At 39.2% G+C, this 25095-nt stretch overlaps 1 protein-coding gene and 1 long non-coding RNA gene across 2 annotated transcripts in view; one reads left to right on the top strand and one right to left on the bottom strand.

Annotated features, from left to right (window-relative positions):
* LOC134072609 (GTPase IMAP family member 9-like) overlaps positions 1-25095 on the bottom strand; it is an 81873-nt gene that overhangs the window by 42204 nt on the left and 14574 nt on the right. The window lies entirely within an intron of this gene.
* LOC134072686 (uncharacterized) lies at positions 10279-12239 on the top strand. The gene is made up of 3 exons (XR_009937192.1): positions 10279-10556; positions 11107-11350; positions 11864-12239. It is a non-coding gene; the product is annotated as an uncharacterized LOC134072686 (long non-coding RNA).

A 25095-nucleotide genomic window follows, 5' to 3' on the forward strand; every position in this document is an offset into this window, starting at 1 on the left:
ATATGTAAGTAAATATTAATAGTAAAATAAAGTATAGAAAAAAACCCCATAAAAACAAAGCAATAAAGATAGATAAACAGGGTAAAGAAGTTAAGCATCTAAAATCTAGGGTGAGGTGGTGAGGGGGGGGGGGGGGGGGGGGGGGGGGTCTTAAACTGAGTTAAAAGCTAAGGAGTAGAGATGGGCTTTGAGATGGGATTTGAAAGTGTTTAGAGAGGGTGCTAGTCTAATGTGGTGGGGGAGATTGTTCCAGAGTTTGGGGGCAATAGCAGCAAAGGCACGGTCTCCTCTACATTTGAATTTAGTTTTGGGAACAGTCAGCAAAAATAGATCAGAAGATCTAAGACTTCTGGTAGGGGAGTATTTATGTAGTAGTTCAGAGAGATAGTTGGGGGCTTTGCCATTCAAACATTTGAAAGTAGTTAGCAAAATTTTAAAATGAATCCTATGGTGAACAGGGAGCCAGTGAAGGGAGGCTAAGATGGGAGTGATGTGCTCTCGTTTACGTGTACCAGTTAAAAGGCGAGCTGCTGCATTCTGAACCAGTTGTAGGCGGGATAGTGAGGCCTGGTTGATACCAACATATAGGGAGTTACAGTAATCCAGTCTAGTTGTTATGAAGGCATGGATTACTTTTTCAAAGTCTAAGAAAGACAGGAAAGGCTTGATTTTGGATAAGTTTCTTAATTGGAAGAAACTAATTTTGGTTACTGATTTGACCTGTTTGTCAAATGTAAGATCTCCGTCCAAGATCACACCCAGGCTCTTTACAGAAGACTTTACATAGGGTCTCAGGACGTCTATGTCCATATTTTGGTTGGAGTTTCCATTGGGTCCTAGTAGGAGGATTTCAGTTTTGCTGTTGTTTAGGTTCAAAAAGTTTAAGGCCATCCAGGCTTTGATATCATCAAGACAGTCTAGAAGATTTTTTAAGGAGTCTTGACTTTTTAGGGGAATGTAAATTTGGGTGTCATCTGCATAGCAGTGAAAAGAAATTCCATATTTTCTGAAAATGGTACCTAAAGGGAGCATATAGAGGGCAAAGAGGATGGGCGCAAGAATAGATCCTTGGGGGACGCCACAGGATAGGGGTGCTGAGGAGGAAACAAATTCGCCTAAGCTGACAGAGAAGCTTCTATCAGAGAGGTATGATCTGAACCACTCTAAGGCCGTACCTTTAATACCAACACATTGCTCAAGGCGAGAGAGAAGGATGGAATGATCAACTGTGTCAAATGCCGCTGTGAGGTCTAAAAGGATAAGTATAACAGTATCGCCAGCATCAGTCGCTAATAAAATGTCATTACAAATTTTCAGAAGTGCAGTTTCTGTGCTGTGAAGGGGTTTAAAACCAGACTGGAACATTTCAGAGATGCCTTGGGTGTCTAAGAAACATTGTAGCTGAGCAAGTACATTGTGAAAATGTGTGTATCAATGCTGAATCTCGAATTCACATAGAAGTTAGTTTAAATTGTAGAAACAATAGGCCTATAGCTTTTTTTCAGCAGACATCGCAAACATAGCCTACACATTCGCAAAACGGAGAATACCTTCACTTATTATTTTTAATTATGCTACTTCTCGCGCGTATGCCTGCTCAGCATAGCTCTCTCTCTCTATCTCCCTCCCTCCGAGGTAGCTAGACCCTAGCCTATAAGATGCTTCTCCCTAAATGAATGAAAGTTGTTTTAGAAAGTAGCCACGGTAGCCTGTAAAATGCGGCATGAAATCCTGGCTACTGTGTAATTGAAACCAGACTGTTAGGCTCTTTGTTCCAGGTCCGATCATTCGGCTAAATGAATAGAAGTGAATTTGGGGAGTGAATTAGAACTAGCCACCCATTCACTTTTAGAGCATTTTAGTTGAAAGTCAAGTTTGCTTAAGGTTTGTTCAAGAACTCTTCCAAAGTTTTTACCTCAAACAACACAAATCAACACAAATACATTAACAGATAGCCTAACTCAAACGTGCTGTATGTCATAATGAAACAAACAACCACAGACTATCAACAACACGGTCTGACACGAATGACACATAGCTTAGTGCAAACTGAATTCATGACCAAACGATTTGATTCGTGCACGAAGCGCCATCTAGCGATCATTATGTGTAAGTAACAGCCTCCCAGTCTAAGGACTCAGCGGTCTTTTGACCGCCTCGCCGCGCTTCTAGTAGTTAACAACAGCACGGCGCTTCTAGTAGGTCGTCAAAGCGGTCAAATGACCGGGGCGCGGCGCTTGTAGGTATAAGTGGGTCTGAACGGCACGGCGCTTCTAGTGTTAATGATGAAGACCGCATATTCGTCAATAGTCGACTCCTTAATCTCATTTAATCATTAAAATGAAGGTGATGACTGGCGAAATTATTCAAACGACGTTTCAATAAACCATTGTTGAAATGAATGAAAATGGTTATAGAAAATCGCCTACAGCCTAACGCCAACTCAGCTGATTCTTTGATTGATTCTAAGCTGTTTTGATAGGAGATGGGTAAACTGGCTCGCTACAAACATGCTACCAATCAAATGTAATATTAGTAGGACTAGCCTACTTAGACACTTTAGTCATAGGCAACGTTGCCATGTTAATTTGGGCTAGAAGTGCTTGCTTGTGGTGGCGCTCCTGTCCGCTGCTTCTCCCGAATTGTGTGGCAAATTTGTCAACAATCAGCTTAAATGTCAAGTCATATTTATTTCTCTTTGTCGCCATGGTATTGGGGGAAACGCGGAGAAACGAGATTGTCAGTCCTCGTATTTTTTCTTCGTGTTTCGTTATAAGAAATATATAAGTAATAGTTAAAGTCTTCTTCCGTATTGAACAGATACGGGACGCTCTTTGTTCCGTATTTTAAGGAACTACTCAATGCGCACACACTACAATGAAAGAAAACACTAAACATATAGCCTACAACCTAATGACACTTTAATGCAGCGTTTCTCAAACTATGGGCCGCGAAACGTGGAGACTGCTGCTGGTCCGCGAGACATGGAGTGAAATTAGGTCCGGTGCCTCATCTGATAATTTGCTGCGCAATTGACCAAGCAACCGCGGACCGACAGAAAAAGAAAGCAAACGTTGCTGCTATCCGGAGGAAATGCTTGCTAATTTGATGTGTTTAAACATAGAGCCATACAATTAGGTGTGTCTGTTATTATGATAATTTTCGAGCATAACTGCTTGTCCATAGCTCAGTGACAGGTGTCAATAGCCTTGCCATAAGCACTGCTGTGGAATGCAGGTGCTTCTTTTATTATGCGGTTAGAGCATAAGCGCTTACTCATATAGACTATAACTCAGGGACAGGTGCACGATGGGGAGAAGTGGCCGCAAGGACTGCATCGATAAGATCAACGAATGCCTTCGCAAGCCCCGAAACCCCGGCGATACATTTTCTTTCCTTTCATTCAATAAAAAAAATGGTTTATCTGAATAACTTTTCCGAGGTTGTCTTGTCTACCAAATCCTAAACTTATATAGCGTAAACATTTTATCTTATGAAAAAACTCTTAGGGGGAACAGTTAGGCAGCCCTTCCTCCATATCGTAGTAGGCCTATAGGCAATTTATTAGAGGGGTCAAAAAAACTCATAAAGTAGGCTAGCCTGCTACTTTTTCCAGACTAAATGTGTCACTTTAGTGATTGGCTCTTTCAAATGCAAATTAGGATGGGCTTTTGAATGGGCCTGCTGCAGGTGAGAGGACAAATCCTAAGAATTTATTGTTTTTACAAAGTGCCATTATCATTACCATATTCTCTTAAAACATAGGCTATATATTTGAAAACGAGTTGATTAAAGGTTTCTGGTGTTTCTATAATATGATAAAAGCAGAAATTGAGAATTGTTTGGAACAGTTTTTCAAATCCCCCGGGGGGTATTTAGACTCCAGGGTGTTAAGCACTCATTCACAACTGTCCCATCGCTAAATGCTCTCTTGTGTTGCGTGATCACACAAGTATACCTGTCGTAGTGTGCTTTTAATTTGATAGGCCTAATTATTATCTCCGCCAAGGAGGTTGTTTTCATCGGGGCTCAGTGTGAAAGGAACGGGTCACCCCCGCGATTAGGGGTGTGTGACTGATGACTTATTTGGCAAGGCTATCATTAGGCTTACTATGCATGGCTGTAGGCAGCTATGAGGCCACTGAGATCTGGACCTCATCGGTTTTGAGAGCTGGAAATACATGTGTTTGCTAAATATCGGTATATTGTTGTGCATGTTGCGTTCGCGACTCGGGGAAGTGAAAGCAGTTCTGTATAGACATTGCAAGTTTTCATGGTGATCATCGGCGCAGCTGTAGCTGATTGTGAAAGCCGATTGGAAATACATAAGTTTAGAGCGAACGTTTCAACTATGTTTGCCATGGTAGACAAAAACACTCAAATAAAATAATAGCCTAAAAAATAACTGTAATGCGTAATGGACACGGCTCTATCCTAAATAATTTTCGAGGTTCGCCATTTGGTAATATGACCTATCCTTACTGACAATATTTTTTTGGGCACGAATGAATGGGTTTGCCCTTAGTTTAAATGGAGGCCGGGGAGAGCGCGCGGCAGCTATTGTTATGTATGGAGCTGGCTTAACAACGTTTTGTGCGTTATATATGTACGGGATAATGGACGAAACGCCGTGCGGTTATTCAAAGTTAATGCACGTTCTAGACGGTGATGCGGCCTAACGCGAAGCGGAGGGACGTTCCGTCTAGAAAAGTGCATTAACTTTGAATAACCGCACGGCGTAAAGTCCATTATCCCGCTTATTCCACTGTTGCCACTTGCGTTGTGTTCGTTTCCGGTGCTAATTTAAATGTTTTAATCGCTAGAACTGTTTTGTTTGTAGAACTACTTTTCCCAGACACATTTCAAATAATTTCTCAAACTGCGGTTACTAGTTCTAAACGGATGGTTGCTATGGCCAAAAGCCAGTTGTTAGTTCTAATCTCCCGTTGTCAAGCTGGCATATCCCAGGATTCTGATGAACGTTAACTTTGAAAGATTGCTATTTTTCTTAGCCTACTGCCACCTAACTAGCTAAATGACACCTCTGTCATATGCTAAACCTTGCTATGATCTGAACGTCTGTATTTTACAGCTTGTATGTAACATGACAGTGCATTTAAACTTCACAACAAGTTTGGCGAATTAATATTCAAGTGTGATACGGTCAAAAACAATGGAACTACTTCATAGCCGTGCGTATATCTAAAGTTAATGCACACCCTTATAGAACGCAGGACAATGGGGAACTCAACCGAGCAGTGGAATAAATATATATATATGAGAGAGAGAGAGATTCATGCATGCTGCATTACCGTGACCCTTAGGGGGACCCTTAAGGACTAGGCTATACAACAAACTTGTTTTTCGTTTCTGGGAGATCTCGTTATCGTTTTGGATTGTCGGATTTTATACTTATTGTATATATAGGATGAACAAAGTCTATGGATTTGCCATATTAAATCCAGTTGCCTAATAATTAGGCTATGTGCCACGTCCGATTTCGCAAGTGGTGTAGTAGGCTACATTTAAAAATCGACAGCCGTCTGTGAGATCCATTTCATGAAGGGCAATAGAGCTCCACAGTCCCGCCCCTCCTCCGAGAGAGGTGCTTGTCCGGAAGTAAATTTCTCATTCATTTCTCCCATTGACTTCTGGAAAAATCCGTATATAAAGAGTTTTAGACCATGCCTTAGGCTAACCAGCTACGATGTGACTCATGAGCATATAACTTATAATTTCGAGTGAAAAAATGAACAGAAAATGTAAAAAAAGCGAAAGGTACAAGACTGTGTACATATCTTAAATTCCGAATTAGAAAACTCAAATCCCATGATGCTTTGCAAACGTACACACATTTCCAACATTAGCAGCCTATCGATAGTTTAACATGGTTCCATATTAATCTAAGAAAAGAGGATGATTACTTCCTACCGTTTCCATTGAGTAAATTCAACCTTCAAGATGAGAAACCCGTTCTTTTTCGGAAGACCACACATCGGTCCTGACAGCCCTGCAGCCATTTTATGTTTTGAAGTTCCAGCGAGACGAAGCTGGACGATAGGCGCGGGAAAAGTTGAGTACAGTTTGTTTGGGATTGCCATGGCAACGGCGATCTCTACCAATCAAAGGCTCTGCTTTCACCAGTTTTACACGGTAGGGTGTTGGGTAGTGTAGTACTCTCTCGTTAAATCGTGAATAAAACATTGTTTTCTCAAAACAAGGTTGATGCCACGTTAACTTTTGACATCTATATGAGCAGGTATAATCGCTTAGTCACATCGTAGGTGGTTTTAAGTCTACCATGGACGGTTACGATTTTATGGCTTATTCTCCAGTTGTCAATGGAGAATATTGGATTTTTACTTCCGGACAAGGCTGTGGGTGGGACTGTGGAGCTCTATTGTCTTGTGCGATCATTCCCCCTCCCCCACACTCGTCTAACCAGTTCACTACATACATACAGACGGCATCTCGTCATACTCATGGTTCCCGCCCCCAGTTACCGTGGTTACCATTGCTGAAACATCCCCGTGGGGGAAAACATTATTTTCCATTGCATGCAATCTAATGGAGGTGGACGGTGTGAGTACAGAAAACACCTTTAAAAAGATTAAATATTTTAACAAAGATCAATAAACGGCTAAACCACGTTTGGATTGATAGTTATCTCTGTATCACCGAGGTTAAGAGTAACATTAAGTTCCCTCATTTTGCTAATTCCAGTTAAATAGCCAGAACTGTCTCGAGTACACCCATTGTAGAACTAGTGTCAATGGCCGGACTGAGTAGCACGGTTTAGCAAGCTAAGTCTTATGGCATAACACCACATACACATAAGTTGCATCTAAATGTATTCTCACATTAATTTACATTTCCTACAATGTCCGTGGGAATAGTTTTAATACGTAATGTGTACGTTGGTTATGTTAAACTGATGATATTTAAGTTAGCTAGTTAGCAACCTAATGAAGCTACCATCGAATATTAGCTTCCAGCGAAGCTTGTCATCAAAATTGGGAAACAGAGTGAGTTAAGTTGTTAGCATACACTGGACAGTTAGGTAAACACAATTCCTTCACATCATTGTGTTCAGAAACAAGCAGAGCTGCATTTGAAAGTAAAACAAATATATAAAGTGTAACTGTTAGCGAGTTCGCCCATTCACTTTCACTGTGCGATATTAGCATGTTTTCCCCCACAGAGGGGGCGGCAACCATAGATATATGGGCGGCAACCTTCTAACCGTCTGTATCTATAGAGAGCCGAAGTCCCGCCCATCTACTTCCGGTCTATGGGACCTATTTCACGATTTTTTATGCATGGGAGTCAATGGAGAGATAACAATTATTTTTTGGTCCCGTTCGAGTTGGACCGTGCATTTAACATATGATGTGTTGGAATTTAAAAGATAATTTTCCACATCAATAAAGTTCTGTTTTTCGTTAGACTTTAAAAGTTATGTAAGTTTTGTGCGAATCCGTTCAGTGGACTACATCTCTTGTCTCAAACGATGCACGTCACCAACTAGCGAACGAGAGGCTGGCTAGTTAGCTAGCTATTATGCTAGTTAACGGTTACATCTTGCTGCCAGCTAAGTCACTTAACAGTAGTGTTTGTACAGTCTATGAATGAAATACAACTTATCTGATGTGTTTAATCCTCTGACTCATGATATTTTCATCGGCAAGGGGGAAGCTCAAATAAGACCTGTTGCTGGCGCCCGTGGCTGTGAATTGGTCTAACGTCACTAACGCGACTGATGTGTTTGTAGTCGTTGGAAACACGATCTTTCACAATGTTGTAATTCACTAGTTACGACATACTTTTCAAATGTCTTTACATGAAAAATTGTCATTAAAATTGACAGACATCATATGGGTAATTCAAGGCACAAGACAATCAGGACCAGAAAATAATTTATATTTCTCCATTGACTGCCATTAAAAAAAAATCGAAAGATAGGTCCCATGGAGGCAAACGGAAGGGGCGGGACTTCGGCTCTCTATTATAGCCTACCTATATGCGGCACTGAGGACGACTGCCTCCCTCCCCTCTTCCCTGTCGACAGACACTTGAGCCCGACACTATGGCTGTGTCCAGAAGTCAAGCGTGCACGCTGGGCAGTGTGCATTTTCCGGAAGTTACGTCAGAATAGACTGTCCGAAAGTCAAGCGCTCTCACTAGTTGGGTACTTCGTTTGGCGTGATTTCCAAGCGTGCATCGATGCATCTTTTTTGCCCTCAGGTATCCCATAATCCATTGCGCAGTGCAGGTCAAGCTCCACACGTCATGCAAATTGTCAACACACCCCCCTCGCCGAGTCAGGTGACGCCAACTAGTTAGTGCTGTCCAAATGTAGGTAGGGACGCATACTGAGGAGCAAGCTAACTAAGACGCTACTGGTGAGAAGGTACTATCCAGCGTGCACGCTTGACTTCTGGACACAACCTATGTCAATGTAAAAATGTGTGTGAGTGTGCGCTGAACCACGAATTCACATATTAACTTTTCTTTTCAGCAGACATCGCAAACATAAAAAAGAAATCGCAAAACAGAAAATCTTTATTTTTTTTAATAAAACGATGCCTATTGTTTTGATGGGTTCCGGAGAGGTTCGTTGAGTGAGGTTTGAACCCCGGTCGCTGGCGTACGATGCGTATGCCTTAACCAGCTGCGCCACAGCTGGAATCTAATCACTGGCACGCTTAGCCTTGCCAACAAAAAGGGATTCAGTCAGTCGAGTTTATTTATTCGCGGCATGCACTTGAAACGCCGATCAAAAGTTCTGACATGTTAAACTGACGTTAGTTATTAATTCACCACATGATAAAATGCTGTCATATAGCTTGACGCCCAGCAGCCTATGGTAGTCTATGCCTATCTCTGAATCAACATGAACACGCATACGATACATAAGTTGCTAGAAACTTATTTTGCGGAGCTAGGCCTGCTAGTCGATGGTTACAATGAATCACCCTCACTGCCCTATCGCATATCTGACCATCCATTGTTACAATGTTACAAAATGCCCAATCTTCTTCATGCATGTAGCCTACAGTTATAAGTAAAGTGACAAGCATAGGCATGTATTAAAGAGATTTCTGTTAAATACATTTTATTTTCAGTTGTCAAAAGTGGAAAATCTGTGATAACAAGTGCTGGGTAGGCTACATGTACTGTAGGCTACCCAGCGTTGCCGGTTAAAATGAACATGCCTCCGTTTTAAAGAGACCCTATGCAACTTTTTCATAGTCATAAAATCGCTCAGAGATCGTTGTTTTGCTTGACTGACCAGTTTCATTGAAAACAGTAATATTTCCTCCCTCCCCCAGTGTCCCTATCCGCTATTGCAACCTTGCAACTTTCTGATGAGCGATCGTCTTCAGTTTACATCTGGAAGTCAGAGACGGGTAAGAACCACGCTTGCAATTAATATATAGCCTATATATGTATAAATATACACGCTAAAGCTGTCGGGGAAGCTCTGCAGAGAAATATGCAAGCATAAAACGAGCGAAAACGAAAAACGAAACCGAAACCAGAGATGAAATCGCCAATCCTGCATAATTCCTCTTTAAAATAGCCTATACACATTTCTAAGTATTCCTAGCATGTAAATGTAGCCAAAATGTCCATCTTGTCCATCTCTTTCGTCTTCGCCTTGACATTGACAATAATAGCCTATTCACGGAAATGCGGTCTTGTAACCGTAATGAATTCATGAATTAATCTAAGGTTGCCTTTCGAGTATTTCAGGTTGAATTGAAGGCTATTTCCTTCTGATAGGCCTATAGGCGATTTTCTAAAACCATTTTCATTCATTTCAACAATGGTTTATTGAAACGTTGTTTGATTAATTTCGCCAGTCATCACTTTCATTTTAATGATTAAATGAGACGGATATGCGGAGCATTTCTCTCCCTCTCCATTGACCAAAACGTTGCTCTGGCATCTCTGCTGGACTGACTGAGTTATAGGCTACGTCGAGTGAGAGAGCTGTGAGGTAGGCTTAGAAAACTCTGCAACTGCAATCTAACATGCCGAGCGTCATGTCTCTTTTCTCCGCTTGTCACCAGCGCGGTGTCTTCGGGTTTTTCCGTGTTTTCCGGCAAGAGCCGAACCTTCATATTATTGGGGCTAGTGCCCTATATGTGGAGAGTACCGCCAACTGTGTTTGGAATGTTCAGAGCAGTTCTGCCAAGGATTGGTTCAGAGGTGGTCACGTGTTTTATGGACGCCATTTTTACTACCAAAAGTACTTTTGACTAGAATGCTTTCTAATGCTTTCAGATGGCTGTGTTTGAGTATCGTTGGCATTAAGTCTTAATATCTTCACCATACAGCGACCCATTTTCTCACTGGAAACTTTTCTGATAACGTTAACATTATAACGTTTACGTCATAAGCATTTTTAGTGATAAGACTTGTTAAGACATTTGCAGCACGGATTTTGTTTCTAACTACCCGGAGAGATGCCACTTCTGGAGGAGCAGCGAATACATCATACATCGTTCGTCTTAACCTTGTCTAAAAGGAAAACGGTTGGAACAACTCTGGTAAATAAGGTTTTTCATCTCATACTGTTATCATTTATGGTCTTAATTTCCTTGCATTTTTGCGTTTTTGAAGCACTAAAGTGGCTATTAAGACAAGCAGCCAGTACGTAGTGTTGTGTCGTGTGTGTTTGTGCTACAGCTGCTTAGCAGGTAACATAGCGATCTGTAATCATTGATAAACTTGTTAGTTTTGCATTTTCTTTCTTGTCGAGCAAAATAAGACAACGTCTTGTTTGCCTATTTTAAGAATGTATTGTCCAAATAAATCTGTTGAAGTACACAGCATAGTTTGAAGATATATCGTTTGCTAGCTATCTGTCAAACTTGATAGGTGGTGTGCTAATCACAACATTATTAAGTGGTGTCAATACAGACTTCAGCTCAACACTGGTTTTGTAGGCTATACTTCAATCTGTCAATCTGTCAGCCCTCTAGTGAGTGTGCCATGCTTTATTGAATCATGGTTTAAGGTGATGAATTATGTCTGTATTATAAAACAAAGCAATATAGTAAATATTATGCTTCCTCTTTGTCTTTTTTGTTATTTTAGATGTAGGTAGAGAAGAGTCAGTGGCTGGTGAAGTAAGAGGGATACAGCTGTCTGCTGATTCAAGGTCCCTGCCCCGTCGCCTCAACATCCTCAAGATCCTGTAGGCTACTGCTGCTGCTCCTTGCTTCAGCACCTTTCCCCTGATGCCTGACACCCCTCATCACCAAATCAGCCCAGTCAACATGGACCCAACATGGACCCAAGTCTCCACCACAGTGTGCACAATACACTATACACAGACAGGGTATGTGATCGGTGTCAATATTGCATGCAGACAAATTGAAATTCCTTCCAAAGAACAAGTGCTTTCCTCAGCTGGATCAATTTAAGTCAAGATAAACAACAGCTTCCTTTCTTCATCGTGTTCTACCATTAACATTATTATGTTTATATTTTTGGTTAATTAAGGCACTTAGTTGCAGTTTCTCAGGTACACTTTGCTATGATGTCATTAGTAAAATTATTAGGAGGATGTAGCGTGTGTGGTGTTAAATGGTACTGCCTTGTATTATCCAAGTCTGAGGCTGAGAGAGGAGATTCACGGTCTGCTCCCTTTGTGTCCCATGTTTTGTGGGTGTGTGTGAGAGAGTGTGAGACAGATAAATGAGTGTGGTGTAGAAGCATACACATTTAATGACAACCTGTGCACATTTCAGATTTTTTAGAAGAGCAGTCCTTACTACAGTGGTAGAAATAGTGGTATTTTTTATGTACATCTACCCATTTAATGACAAGAGTTTCATTATTTTACATGCAGGACGAGAACAAAGGTACAATTGGTCTGAGGGGAGGACACCGCAGACAGCTGATCAACTCCATGTCATCTAATCAGGCCATGTAAAGGACCATGAAGGGATGGACTTGGTGGAGGACAACAATGTGACACCTGAAAAGAGCACATGGAGATCTCTCATCCTCATCCCTCATGCTTATATTGCATTTCATATAGGCCTAGATTCTGATGGTCTTGTAAATGTTTGTTACACAAGTCAGAAATTGTTGTCTTTGATTATTTAATATGATTATAATAAATGGAAATGTATTTTATTGAAAAATATTTTTGAAAACCTAGCAAGTTTGTGTGTTTTAGTATCAGAATGAGCTTGTATTGGCCAAGTATATCTACAAGGAATTTGACTGGCATTAGCTGTTGGAACAATTAGACATACAGTAGTATGCAGTCAGAAGATGCATACTAGAGCACCACAATATACATAAGGCACCTACCAATAGATTGAGTCCAAAATGTATTGCAAGAGATGTGCAAGAAGCATGTGATTTAGTCTGTAAAAGTTGAACTTATGGCCAAGGTGGTGCTGTCCAATTACAAAAACAGTTCAGGAGAGTGATGGAAGTGGGAAAAATGTGATTATTGTCTGGCAGGTTTTGTGCATAGGGGTAAGTTATTATTTAACAGAAAAGTTTGAGGTCAAACTAATGGTGACCTCCATGTAGTTTTGTAATAATAATAATAACGTTATATAATAATAGCCTAACTTTATGATAATAATATATATATATTTTTAATAACATTAAAAAAAAATTTTCAATTAAAACTATTTTCTTTTACTGTCCCAGAGTCTATTGAAACAACATACTTATTGATAAAAAAGAAAATAAATAGCATATTTTAGTCTTGCCTCATGCACGGTCGAAATACATTATGTCCGAATCTGGAGGTCAGACGTCAAATCTAACAGTGATTCAAAGAGTTGCTGCAACATGTAGGGATCGCTGGTTTAAGTAAGGTAAGATGTTATTCATTGTGCCCTAAACAGGCTTATTTCACCAAAATGAAGCTTTCAGCTTTCTCTTACTGCCTTATTTCAAGGTGTTTCCTCAGACTAATATCTAACTGCTGTAAGAAATTGGATAAACAAAGTTCGCCTCGTAGGCGTTTTCAGAGCTAGCTGGCTCCGACTAGGCAACGTTTATTACTATTTATCTGGTCTTTGCTAATTTTTTCAAAATGTATAATGCAGCGTATTTGCAACAGCATTAACATCTTAATGGATAGTGATGCACATTATAACATTTATAGGCTTGTTTATGACGATGTTAAGCTATTTGTTTCAACATGTCATATTCGCCCTATTGACCATCATTGAGACGAACGTCACTTCCGGTAGTAAAGATGGCGCCCATGATTTGAGTTGGCGATACTCTCCACATATAGGGCACTAATTGGGGCGGTCTTATGTTGCCCCCTTGTGGTTGCAGTTTTAATTACAAAGTCCCGATGTGTGGCAAAGAAAGGAGCATTCTCAACCCGTACCATCTGTATATTTGACCTGAGAACAGAGAAGTATTTTTTTTCACATGGATTTTTAGTATACCATTGAATAATGAATTAGTACATAAGCTTAAGAAACACAAATACTGTTTATTTTTGTTCAAGTCAAACAGACCTGGGGTGCGTTTCCCGAAAGCATCGTAAGCCTACGATGATCGTAAAGTCCCTCTTACGACCGTCTTAAGGTTTGCCGACTGTTTCCCGAAACCATCGTAACTTAAAGGTTAGGTACGGAATTAGCAAAACGGACGGCAGAGTTTGAACATATACAACCTCAAGTCCCGCCCTCCATGCACGAGCGACAATTCAAATGCGCAGCGCGAGAGCGAGCCAGGCTAAATGAAATGCCATCCTGGCGTCTACAGCACTATGAGCTCTAGTCTCCATACAATCACTCACATCAACTTCCCCAATTACATTCTTTAGGCTATTCACCTCCAAAGGGTTGTAGTACATATGGTTCAGTAGCCATAGGTGTGTATATTTGAACAGAATCTGGTTTGTTCTTACCAGGGCGATTATCTCCTGAAATATCCGAGTTTAGTGCTGCCCCGTTGGTTCGCCTATTCCACCGTAGCTCCAAGCTGTTAAGTTTCGATTTCATGTTTACAGCACTCTTCGTGTCATGGTAAAATGTAATTTTTGCTACATAGCTTATTTATTGCATGGGTGATTGAGTTTCCGTAGGTATCCGCTGCCTTAGTTAGTTTGTATAGAAATGAAGTGACACAACAAGAGGGGAACATGGACGTGCAGCAGCAGGCAGTTGGTTTCGTTTCAGCACTGACTCGCGGTCACCAGCTTTCGAAAGGGTCGCGCGCGGTGGGGAGGGGGAGTAGGAAGAGGAGTAAGACGTTAGATTGACGATCGAGCTGTGAAATGATGGTATGGGGTGAGGAATTCTATTGGCTGGAGTTTTTCGAGCCCTGCCCGTTCCGCAGATGATTGACGTGTTTAATTTCCATTTCAGTGCTTCCAACTTAGTGGCTATAAGTGGGTTAGGAATAGGATTTCAAGTGATTTTGCAAAAATGGCCAAAAAAGCTCATTCCATACCCTACCTTTAAGAGCATTGTGAAAACACTCGTAGATCTACGAGTGTTCCAGAGTTCTCGTTGCTGACTAAGAGCGTCGTAACGCTATGCCTCAGTGGAGTCACCAGCAGGATATGCAGGGGGATTACAACTAAGACTATAATGATCCAACTTACGTTACCATTCTTTATTGTATTTACTTGTGATGATTCAGATTTTAGCATGCAAAATAGCATTCATTCAATGGACATAATGATGTTATCAAAACTGGACAAAAATAGCCTACAAACAAGTTAGGAAACGAGACGTCGCCAGAAAAGTTTGCAATTATCTTTTTGTGTAGCCTTTTATTTTTTATTAGGCTTATGAGGTAAAAACAGAGAAAGGAATATGTGGCTATAGTCTGTGCTGCGTCAAAATCTAAGCCTAGGCTATGTTATTTAAGCCTACACATTTCCTCATTTTCTTATGAACCTCTTTATTCAAACGTGACACCTCGAAACATTATTGTACAGGCAGCACACCGTGCTCTCACAAGTAGTTAGCAAAGAACTGGCATGAACGATGTAGGAGTAAGCTAGCCGAAGCCTAATATGTTACATATCCTATCTAACAAACATAAAAATGGGGCAACAATCTAATGTTACATAATAAAAAGTATGTATGCCTGTGTGTGGTATATGGCCTAGGCTACTTGGAATGCTTACATGCAGATGTCAAAGGTTTTCTATTCTCGTATTGATGTGAATTAATGTATAGATCCGAAGTTCAGACGCTAGGCTTAGCTGTGACGTGCAGTCACCTGACATCACCATCAATCAAATTAGGGGATATTTCAGAACTTTTCTCGTGGACAGCTGCCCTTAAGAGCATCGTAAGATCAGTGCACGTGCGGTCACGCTACAAGCATGTTCGGGAAACAGTCGGCAAATCCTAAAGATCGATCTTAAAGCGTAAGTTTGGCAGAAAATGAAAATAAAGCTATTTTCTGAATGAAAATACATCAACTAAGCCGTGGAGGAAGTAATTTTCGCTCATCACGCAGTACAGAGCTAGCACTGGCAGGACCTACAGCCCAAAATCGCAAACAGTGGGTCAGCATTGGGCTTTCAGCCATGCGCTTTCAAAATCGCATTTTTAAACCACTAACATTGCTCAAAACAGCGGCAAACCTCGTTTCACAGAAATGTCTCGCGAGATCTCACACGAGAGCTCGTGGACTTTCCTTCGTGAGGAACTGGAAGAGGCTAGTGTTCATAACAGTCTTCTTTTATAAACGTCGGGTTCGTGAGCCAAGTTGTTGGTGGTTCGTTTTATGTGTAAACACCTAGGGCAAGCTTCTGACGAGGTTTGCCGCTGTTTTGAGCAATGTTAGTGGTTTAAAAATGCGATTTTGACTACCCGTAGGAATAGATCCCGTGCTTCCGTGTGAGATCTCGCGAGACATTTCTGTGATTCAGACGGTGTTGCGGTCTCGAATTGATTCCACGTGTATACAGACTATTCCAAAGTTTACAGACTGATTGGTGCTTCGTTTTATGTGTAGACACCTAGAGCAAGCTGCTGACGAGGTTTGCCGCTGTTTTGAGCAATGTTAGTGGTTTAAAAATGCGATTTTGAAAGCGCATGGCTGAAAGCCCAATGCTGACCCACTGTTTGCGATTTTGGGCTGTAGGTCCTGCCAGTGCTAGCTCTGTACTGCGTGATGAGCGAAAATTACTTCCTCCACGGCTTAGTTGATGCATTTTCATTCAGAAAATAGCTTTATTTTCATTTTCCGCCAAACTTACGCTTTAAGATGAATCGTAGAAAACCCTCGTAAGAGTGTCTATCCATCGTTATCGGGAAACGCACCCCAGTGCCACAAAGCCATAAAGTGTAGCATTACCATATTTAGAATTATAGTAGGCCTAGCTAGGCTACATTTAAGAAATTCAGGTAGCCTACAGATAGGTAGACCTTCTGTAAACTATAATACTTTATTTTAACTATAATGTTTTTTTTTTTTTTTTAAGTAAAACACAATACTTTCAAGTACATTCAGAGCATTGGAAACCCTGACTATTAGAAAACATCTCTCTTGCTATATGCAAATTCCTTGTTGCATAGCTTACACACAACCATGCTCTTATCGACGCTTCCATCCGTCCGTTTTTTGTAACAAAATTTCCCATCCACGGAGCCAACCAACGCGGTCACATGAGCTTCTTTGTTAATGTTCACTGTGCCACTGTGGTTTATTGTTGTCTGAACCAAAGATCCTTAAGGCAGAGCAAGATACGTCGTCGTAGTTCATGTCAGGGATCACTTCCTCTGCAAAGGGGGTGTGTCATATGTGTAATTGACGTATTCATGGGTTTCATCAGGTCCCTTTCCACAGGTGTATAAAATCAAGCACTCGATTATCAATGCAATTGCTATATCAGTTGCTTGATGGTGTTCCAAAATAATCTTGCTGCTCTTTCAAGCCCTCTACATTTATTACATTGCATGTGAATGCAATGTACAGTTATCCCTATTCTTCTTAATATAATTATTCTTCTTCCGACCAAAATCCACGTTTTATAACGCTAAAACCACTTAACCGTTTGACGTCATTCAAACACTCCTGCAAAGGTCTTGTAACAGAGATTTGTCCAATGTATTTTTCACATTTGTGAACTTTATACTTGTAGAGATATTTACGATAAAAGATTTTAAAATTCCCATAGAGTTAACGTTGAGACCCTTTGGCGGCAAAGATTAATTGTTACGTCAGTGCTCAGCTGTCAGTAATCAAGGATCTTTGATCCAAATGCCACCGCTGCACCAGGCTGTAACAACTATGAAAACATGCCACTGCTGTACCAGGACGTTATCTCCTGCTACTCCTTACTTGATTTGTTTACAGTAACCGGTTTTCTCTCGGTAACGTTATCAACAACAATCTAACCTAACGTCAACGTAAACACTGTATTTATGACACGCAAGTTACTAAGTTACAAGCAACTAGTTGCACCACTTAGGTTCAAGCCTACTTACAACAGTCTTTCTAATACAAACTGCATTGCTAGCATTTTCACGTTTGTTTGTTAGCAAGCTAGTCGTTTCAGCTATAGGACTTGCCAGCCAGGCAATCATTTAAAACTTTCGGCATCATTCACAAATTTTTTTTTTTTTTTCCCAAATGTTTTTTATTACTTTTTTTACATGTATTCATTACATACAGTTGAATATTTTAACACAGAAGGATTACATGAATGATGCAACAAAGATAAAAACTAATTAACAGAAAAGACGATTACTATAACAACAACATGAAAAACAAATATAATAATAATAATAATAATAATAATAAAAATAAAAATAAAAATAGCTTCTCAGGTGGCATTAGTTTTCACTTACATCAGACCCCCCATTACCTCCCACATCTTCCAGAAAGGTTAAGAGTGGATTCCAGATCTCCTCAAATTTCCTATATTTACCTTTCACTATATATGTTATTTTTTCCATAGCCATATTCATTGCCATTTCTTTTAGCCAGTCTTCTATACTTGGGGCTTTTGTATTTTTCCAAAATAGAGCAATTAAGCGTTTTGCTTGTAACAAGCACATATCAATGAAAATATATTCCCTTTTTCTCATTGATAGTTCAAGAGGGTACAAATGTAGAACAAATGATTTTGCTGATAACGTTAAGCTAATATTTATTATTCTTTTGATCATGTCCTTTACCCCCTTCCAGAAGGTAAATATATGTTCACACTCCCATATGCAGTGATAAAGATCACCTTTGAATTTGCTACATTTAATGCAGGTATCAGGAATATTCTCATTGTACTTATGTAGAATAGCTGGAGTTATATAGGTACGCATCAACCACTTATATTGTAACAGTTTCAGTCTTACACTTACAGTTTGAGTTTGAGCTTCCCTACATGCCACCATCCAATCATCCATAGACAGGTCTTCTTTTAGATCTTTCCTCCAGGCTTCTAATCTATTAAGTGATGACTCTTGTGATCCTGATACTAAAATTCCATAAAACTGTGAAATTAAACCTCTATTATAACAACCTTTTACCATTTCCTTTTCTAAGCTGTGCAGTATTGGCATCTCTAAAGAGTTCTTTTGAGACACAAAAACAAAATTTCTTATTTGCAAATATTTGAAGAAATGATTTTTAGGTATATCAAATGAATTAGCTATCTCCTCAAAGGACATGAGCTTATTAGAAGAGTATAAATCTGCTATTGACTTGATCCCTTTATCTGCCCACATCTTAAAGCCTGCATCAAGCCGTCCTGCCTTAAAGTTTGTATTACCCCAGATGGGGCTATAACAAGAAAGGTTATTGGGCATTCCAAAATATCTCCTGACCTCATACCAAACATTAATCATATTAAGAACTATTGGGTTAGAACATTTCTTCCTGAGGACTTTGAGATCAGCAGAATATAAGTATAGGCTTAATGGCAGGCCAGGCATAGCTGCAACTGATTCCATATTGACCCAAGATGGGGTACCTTGGGAAGAGAAATAGAACATAATAGTTCTGAGCTGAGCAGCCCAATAATACCATTGAACATTGGGGCACTTAAGCCCCCCTCTATCATATGGCAAGTATAGAAGTGAAAGGCGAAGTCTGGGTCGTTTGTTATTCCATATGTAGTTAGTGAATAGTTTATTAAGTCTTAGGAAAAGATGTTTTGGAGGTGGCAAAGGAATATTCTGAAATAAATATAACAGTTTGGGTAAGACGTTCATTTTCAAGACATTTATGCGACCAATTAAGGAAATGGGTAGAGATGTCCATCTTTCAATAGAGCTAGAAATATTTTCAAAAAGGGATTCATAATTTGCAGAGACAATGTTCTCAACTTTAGGTACTATTTTTATTCCCAAATACGTAAAACTATCAGTTAAATTAAAAACGGCAGAATCATTTTGCAGCTGTACTCTATCATTATTATCTAATAGCATTAGCATACTTTTTGAAGTATTAATCTTGTACCCAGATATCTTCCCAAATGATCCAATAAGCTCTAGCAGAGCAGGAATAGAATAACTAAGATTTTTTAGAAAAATAAGGACGTCATCTGCAAATAAAGCAATTTTGTGTTCCACCTGGCCAACAGTGACACCAACTATGCCTGTATGCTTTCTAACTGCAACCGCAAAAGGTTCTATAGAAATTGCAAAAAGGAGAGGAGAGAGAGGCGATCCTTGCTGACAACCCCTGGATATATTGAAGGGCTTAGACACCATATTGTTCGTAAGAACCTCAGCTACTAAATTATTAGAGAGAATCTTAACCCACTTGCAAAATTTCTCCCCAAAACCAAATTTAACCAAAAGTGCAGACAAATAGGGCCACTCGACCCTATCGAAGGCCTTCTCTGCATCAAGCGACAAGATAGCAGTGTCACGACTGTTCTGTTGGTAATGAAGGATGTTGAGAAGCCTTCTCACATTATGAAATCCTTGTCTACTTTTAATAAAGCCATTTTGATCCTCTCCAATTAGTTTAGGCAACACTACTTCTAATCTCCTTGCTAAAACTTTACACAGTATTTTAATGTCTGAATTAAGGAGACTTATTGGACGCATATTTTCACATTTTGTGTTACTTTTCCCTGGCTTTGGTAATAGTGTGATTAAGGCTTGCCTCATTGATGCTGGAAGAAGGCCCATTTCAAATGCCTCTACCAACATATCTAAAAAAGGTTTTATCAGTTTCTCTTCGAATTTTTTATAAATGTCTATGGGAAGCCCATCTGGACCTGGTGTTTTCCCTGATGTCATTGCATCAATAGCTGCTGATATTTCTTCTACAATTATTCCCTTTTCTAGATTCATCTGATCTTCTTCTAAAACCTGAGGCAAATCAAGACAATCTAAAAATTGTGTCTGTAGGTCATTGCTAGGAGGGCATTCAGAGCTATATAACTTTTCATAATAACCTCTGAATGCCTCATTTATCTCTACTGGATCTATAATATTTCCTGATGGCTTTTCAATTGTAATAATGGCACACTCCTCTTGCCTTTTTTTTATCTGCCAAGCAAGAAGTTTTCCTGCTTTGTCTCCATGTTCGTAAAAATTTTGCTTTAGTTTCATTATTTTTGCAGCCGCTCTATCTGCTGACCTTTCATTGTATTGGGCCCTTAGGAGGAGCAATTTATTGTGTTCATCTTTATTTCCCACCCTATTCTGATATATATGCTCTTCTAATTCACTGATTTGTCTCTCCAATTGTTTAATTTCCTTCCTAGATTGTTTGGACTTTGCGCTACAAAATCCAATAATTTGGCCTCTAATAAAGGCTTTGAAAGCTTCCCATCTTATGCAGGCTGAAGTTTCAGATGTATTAGTCTCAAAATAGAGATCTATTTGCTTACCCAAAAACTCTAAGAATAAAGGATCTTGTAGCCATCCCGTCTGCAAACGCCATTTAGGGGAATTATTCATTATTTTATTATCCATATATGTTAATGATACTGCAGCATGATCAGAAATAACTACAGTATGATACTTGCAATCTACAATATTGGAGAGCAATGATGCTGATACTAAAAAGTAATCAATACGTGAATACGTTTGATACTTCCCAGAGTAACATGAATAAGCCAAAGAACTAGGATTTAGATGTCTCCAAATATCCAACATATTTAAGTCTTTCATAAAGTAATTTATCAATTTCCTAGACTTCACATGAGTAGCGTCAGTGCCTGTTGAGCGATCTTTCACTGGGTCCAATGTACAGTTCGTGTCACCTGCCAAAATATGTTGCCCTGGTAAAGCAGAAATTGAGAGAAACAAATCTCTGAAAAAAATAGGACTATCTTCATTAGGGCCATATACATTAATTAAATTAACTTTTCCTCCAAATAAAACTCCTTGGATTATAATAAATCTACCTGCTGGGTCTTTTGTTATTTTTTCAACTTGTAGGGGGATGGTTCTATGAACCAGTATCATTACCCCTCTAGCATTTGAGGCATAGCAACATGAAAACACCCTACCCTGCCATCTCCTCTGAATCCTTATTGTGTCACTTGTTGTCATGTGTGTTTCCTGTAAAAAGATTATTTTCGCTTGGAGCAGTTTGATTCTGTCCATGACTTGCTTAATTTTTTTAAGGCTACCCATTCCCCTACAGTTCCAAGTTAGTAGTTTCACCTTTCCTATTTCAGACATTCCTCGTCATACTGTAACATAGCACGTAGTAGGCCTACCATTGAGAAGCATAAACAAAAAACAACAACTAAACAAAACAACTTAATGAGCACATTCAACATACATTTAAACGTTGCATAACCCCCTTGGATAATCCCATCCATTATGGGTCCCCCCTCCCCCCTCAATATGTGCTCCCTGTATGGGTACATTAGATCCACACACCTGTGAGGAGCTACCTACTGATTGGCTTTCCTTCTACCATTTGGCACAACCCTTAATCATGTTGTTCTATTTCTACTCATATTTTCACCCAAATTAAACATCTCTAATTTCACATGCCTAAAGCATTGATGTAAAGTTAAATGATTTAAACCTGAGATTAAACCAGAACTTTGTGAGAAAAGTAAATTCTGACACTCTGAACAGGTCTGAATTCTTATCATTCACAAATTAAAAACCTTTGTTAACAGCTTATTATAGTGCATGAAAATGCACTATATTGTTCTTCCTAGGTTTCTTATTATTAGAGTGCATGCAAATGCACTCTACTGTTATCCGACATCTTCTTATTATTTTCGGCGATATTCTTCTAACGCTTTTTGTGCGTTCAATTCAGCTTCAACCATTTCACGTAGAAACTTCATTCAAACTGCACTGCGTAGGTCTGACTTAGGTGACTTCAGCTATGTAAATTTCATCTTTGAAAACTTTATCGTTTATTTTATATGAATTTTTAAAAACATTTTTTCTCCCATAGATTTAACATTGGATTATGACATCACAATGAAGTCGTTAAGCAATTAGAATCTTAAGCCAGGTGTTCAAAGCCACCTGGCAGCAACTCTCTGTCTCAGGCTTTCTGGCTCTCTTAAGACAACATATCCTGTTCAACTGTTTCCTCTGCCCACAACTGTTTCAAAATAAAAGTCCTCATAATTTTTGCATTTTCATGCACTCGTAATTTCCTTGGAATTACATCTCTAGTTATTATTAGAGTGCATGAAAAATGCACTCTATTGTTCTTCCAACTATTCTTATTATTATTCTTCAACGCTTTTTGTGCTTTTAATGCGGCTTCAACGGTTTAACTTTGAAACTTCATTCAAACTGTGTCGCGTAGATCTTACTTCGGTGACTTGGGCTTTGTATTTTTCAACTTTGTAACTTTTATACTTTTTAAACTATTTAATTAAAACTATCAAAATTTCCCCATAGACTTAACATTATGATTATGACATCACCGATTAGAATCCTATGCCAGAAATCTCTCTCCCAGGCTTTTAGAATCCTATGCCAGAACTCTCAGGCTTCTAGAATCCTACTGTATGCCAGAACTCTCTCTCTCTCTCAGGCTGGCTCTGATAAGACTACAGGTCCTGTTCAACGGTTCCCTGTGCCCAAAACTGTTTCAAAATAAAAATCCTCACTACCATAATTCACCATCAAATCGTTCAACCATTTAAACTACTCAACTATTTAACTGTTCAGCCATTTTAACTGTCAGTTGTCATCAACTATTTAAACTACTCAACTATTTATACTCAACAGTTTAACTGTTGCTATTCCAACTGTCCGTTTTCATCAACTTTGACTCCCTCCAACTGTTTCTACTGCCTGAAACTAAATTCACTATTAATTAATTCAACTATTTAAACTACTCAACTATTTAACTGTTTGGCTATTCCAACTGTCCGTTTTCATCAACTATGACTCCCTCCAACTTTTTCTGCTGCCTGAAACTAAATGCACTATTAATTAATTCAACTATTTAAACTACTAAACTATTTAACTGTTTAGCTATTCCATCTGTCAGTTTCATCAACTATGACTCCCTCAAACTAAATTCACTATTAATTGATTCAACTATTTAAACTACTCAACTATTTAACTGTTTGGCTATTCCATCTGTCAGTTTTCATCAACTATGACTCCCTCCAACTGTTTCAAAATAATAAGACTACAGATCTTGTTCTTATTAAACTTCTTCTAACGCTTTTTACGCGTTTAATGCGGCTTCAACGGTTTAACTTTGAAACTTCATTCAAACTGTGTTGCGTAGATCTCACTTAGGTGACTTCAGCTTTGTTTTTTTCAACTTTGAAACTTTTAAACTTTTTAAACTATTTAATTAAAACTATCAAAATTTCCCCATAGACTTAACATTGTGATTGTGACATCACAATTCCGAATTAGAATCCTATGCTAGAACTCTCTCTCCCAGGCTTTTAGAATCCTATGCCAGAACTCTCAGGCTTCTAGAATCCTACTGTATGCCAGAACTCTCTCTCTCTCAGGCTGGCTCTAATAAGACCACAGATCCTGCTCAACTGTTCCCTGTGCCCACTATCAAATCGTTCAACCATTTAAACTAGGCTACTCAACTATTTAACTGTTCAGCCATTTTAACTGTCAGTTGTCATCAACTGTTTAAACTACTCAACTATTTAACTGTTTGGCTATTCCAACTGTCTGTTTTCATCAACTAACTATTTAAACTACTCAACTATTTAACTGTTTGGCTATTCCAACTGTCCGTTTTCATCAACTATGAATCCCTCCAACTGTTTCTACTGCCTGAAACTAAATTCACTATTAATTAATTCAACTATTTAAACTACTCAACTATTTAACTGTTTGGCTATTCCAACTGTCCGTTTTCATCAGCTATGACTCCCTCCAACTGTTTCTACTGCCTGAAACTAAATTCACTATTAATTAATTCAACTATTTAAACTACTCAACTATTTAACTGTTTGGCTATTCCAACTGTCCGTTTTCATCAACTATGACGCCCTCCAACTGTTTCTACTGCCTGAAACTGTGTCTTAATGAAAGTCCTTACTACAATTATTCATAATTAAAGAATAAACATTTAAACTGATCAATTAATCAACTGTTCAGCCATTTTAACTGCCAGTTGTCTTCAACTATGACTTCCACCACATATTTCCTCTGCCCACAACTGTTTCAAAATAAGTCATCAGTGCCATAAATCCGTATTTAATAATTTAACTATTTAAACTATGCAACTATTTAACCATTTAGCCATTCCGAATTACAGTTGTCATCAGCTACGTATCCCACCAACAGTTTTCTCTGCCCACAGCTGTTTCAAAATAAAAGTCCTCACTAGAATAATTCACTATTAATTAATTCAACTATTTAAACTACTGGGGCCGGTTGCACCAACTGGTCTTTACTAAGTCTGGTCCTAACTGCTAAGTTGGTCTTTGTTAAGACCAGTCCTTAGAATTCAACTAAAGTCGGTTGCACCAGCAGAACTTGCGCCTGGTCTTAACTACGCCCGGTCTTAGCGATGCGCGTCCATGTGAATGCCTACGGAACAATGACAACTTGCCTGTTTTAAAGATTAGAACTCTATCTGCTGTCAATCACGTCCCCTGTTCGGAGGAAACCGCTGTTAAAGTGAATGACATGTAGCCTAATGCCTAATGCGTGGCACCTATTTAACTCGCTAAATAAATAACGTAACAATTACTGT

Source organism: Sardina pilchardus, chromosome 24 (assembly GCF_963854185.1).
Source record: "Sardina pilchardus chromosome 24, fSarPil1.1, whole genome shotgun sequence".
NCBI lineage: Eukaryota > Metazoa > Chordata > Actinopteri > Clupeiformes > Clupeidae > Sardina > Sardina pilchardus.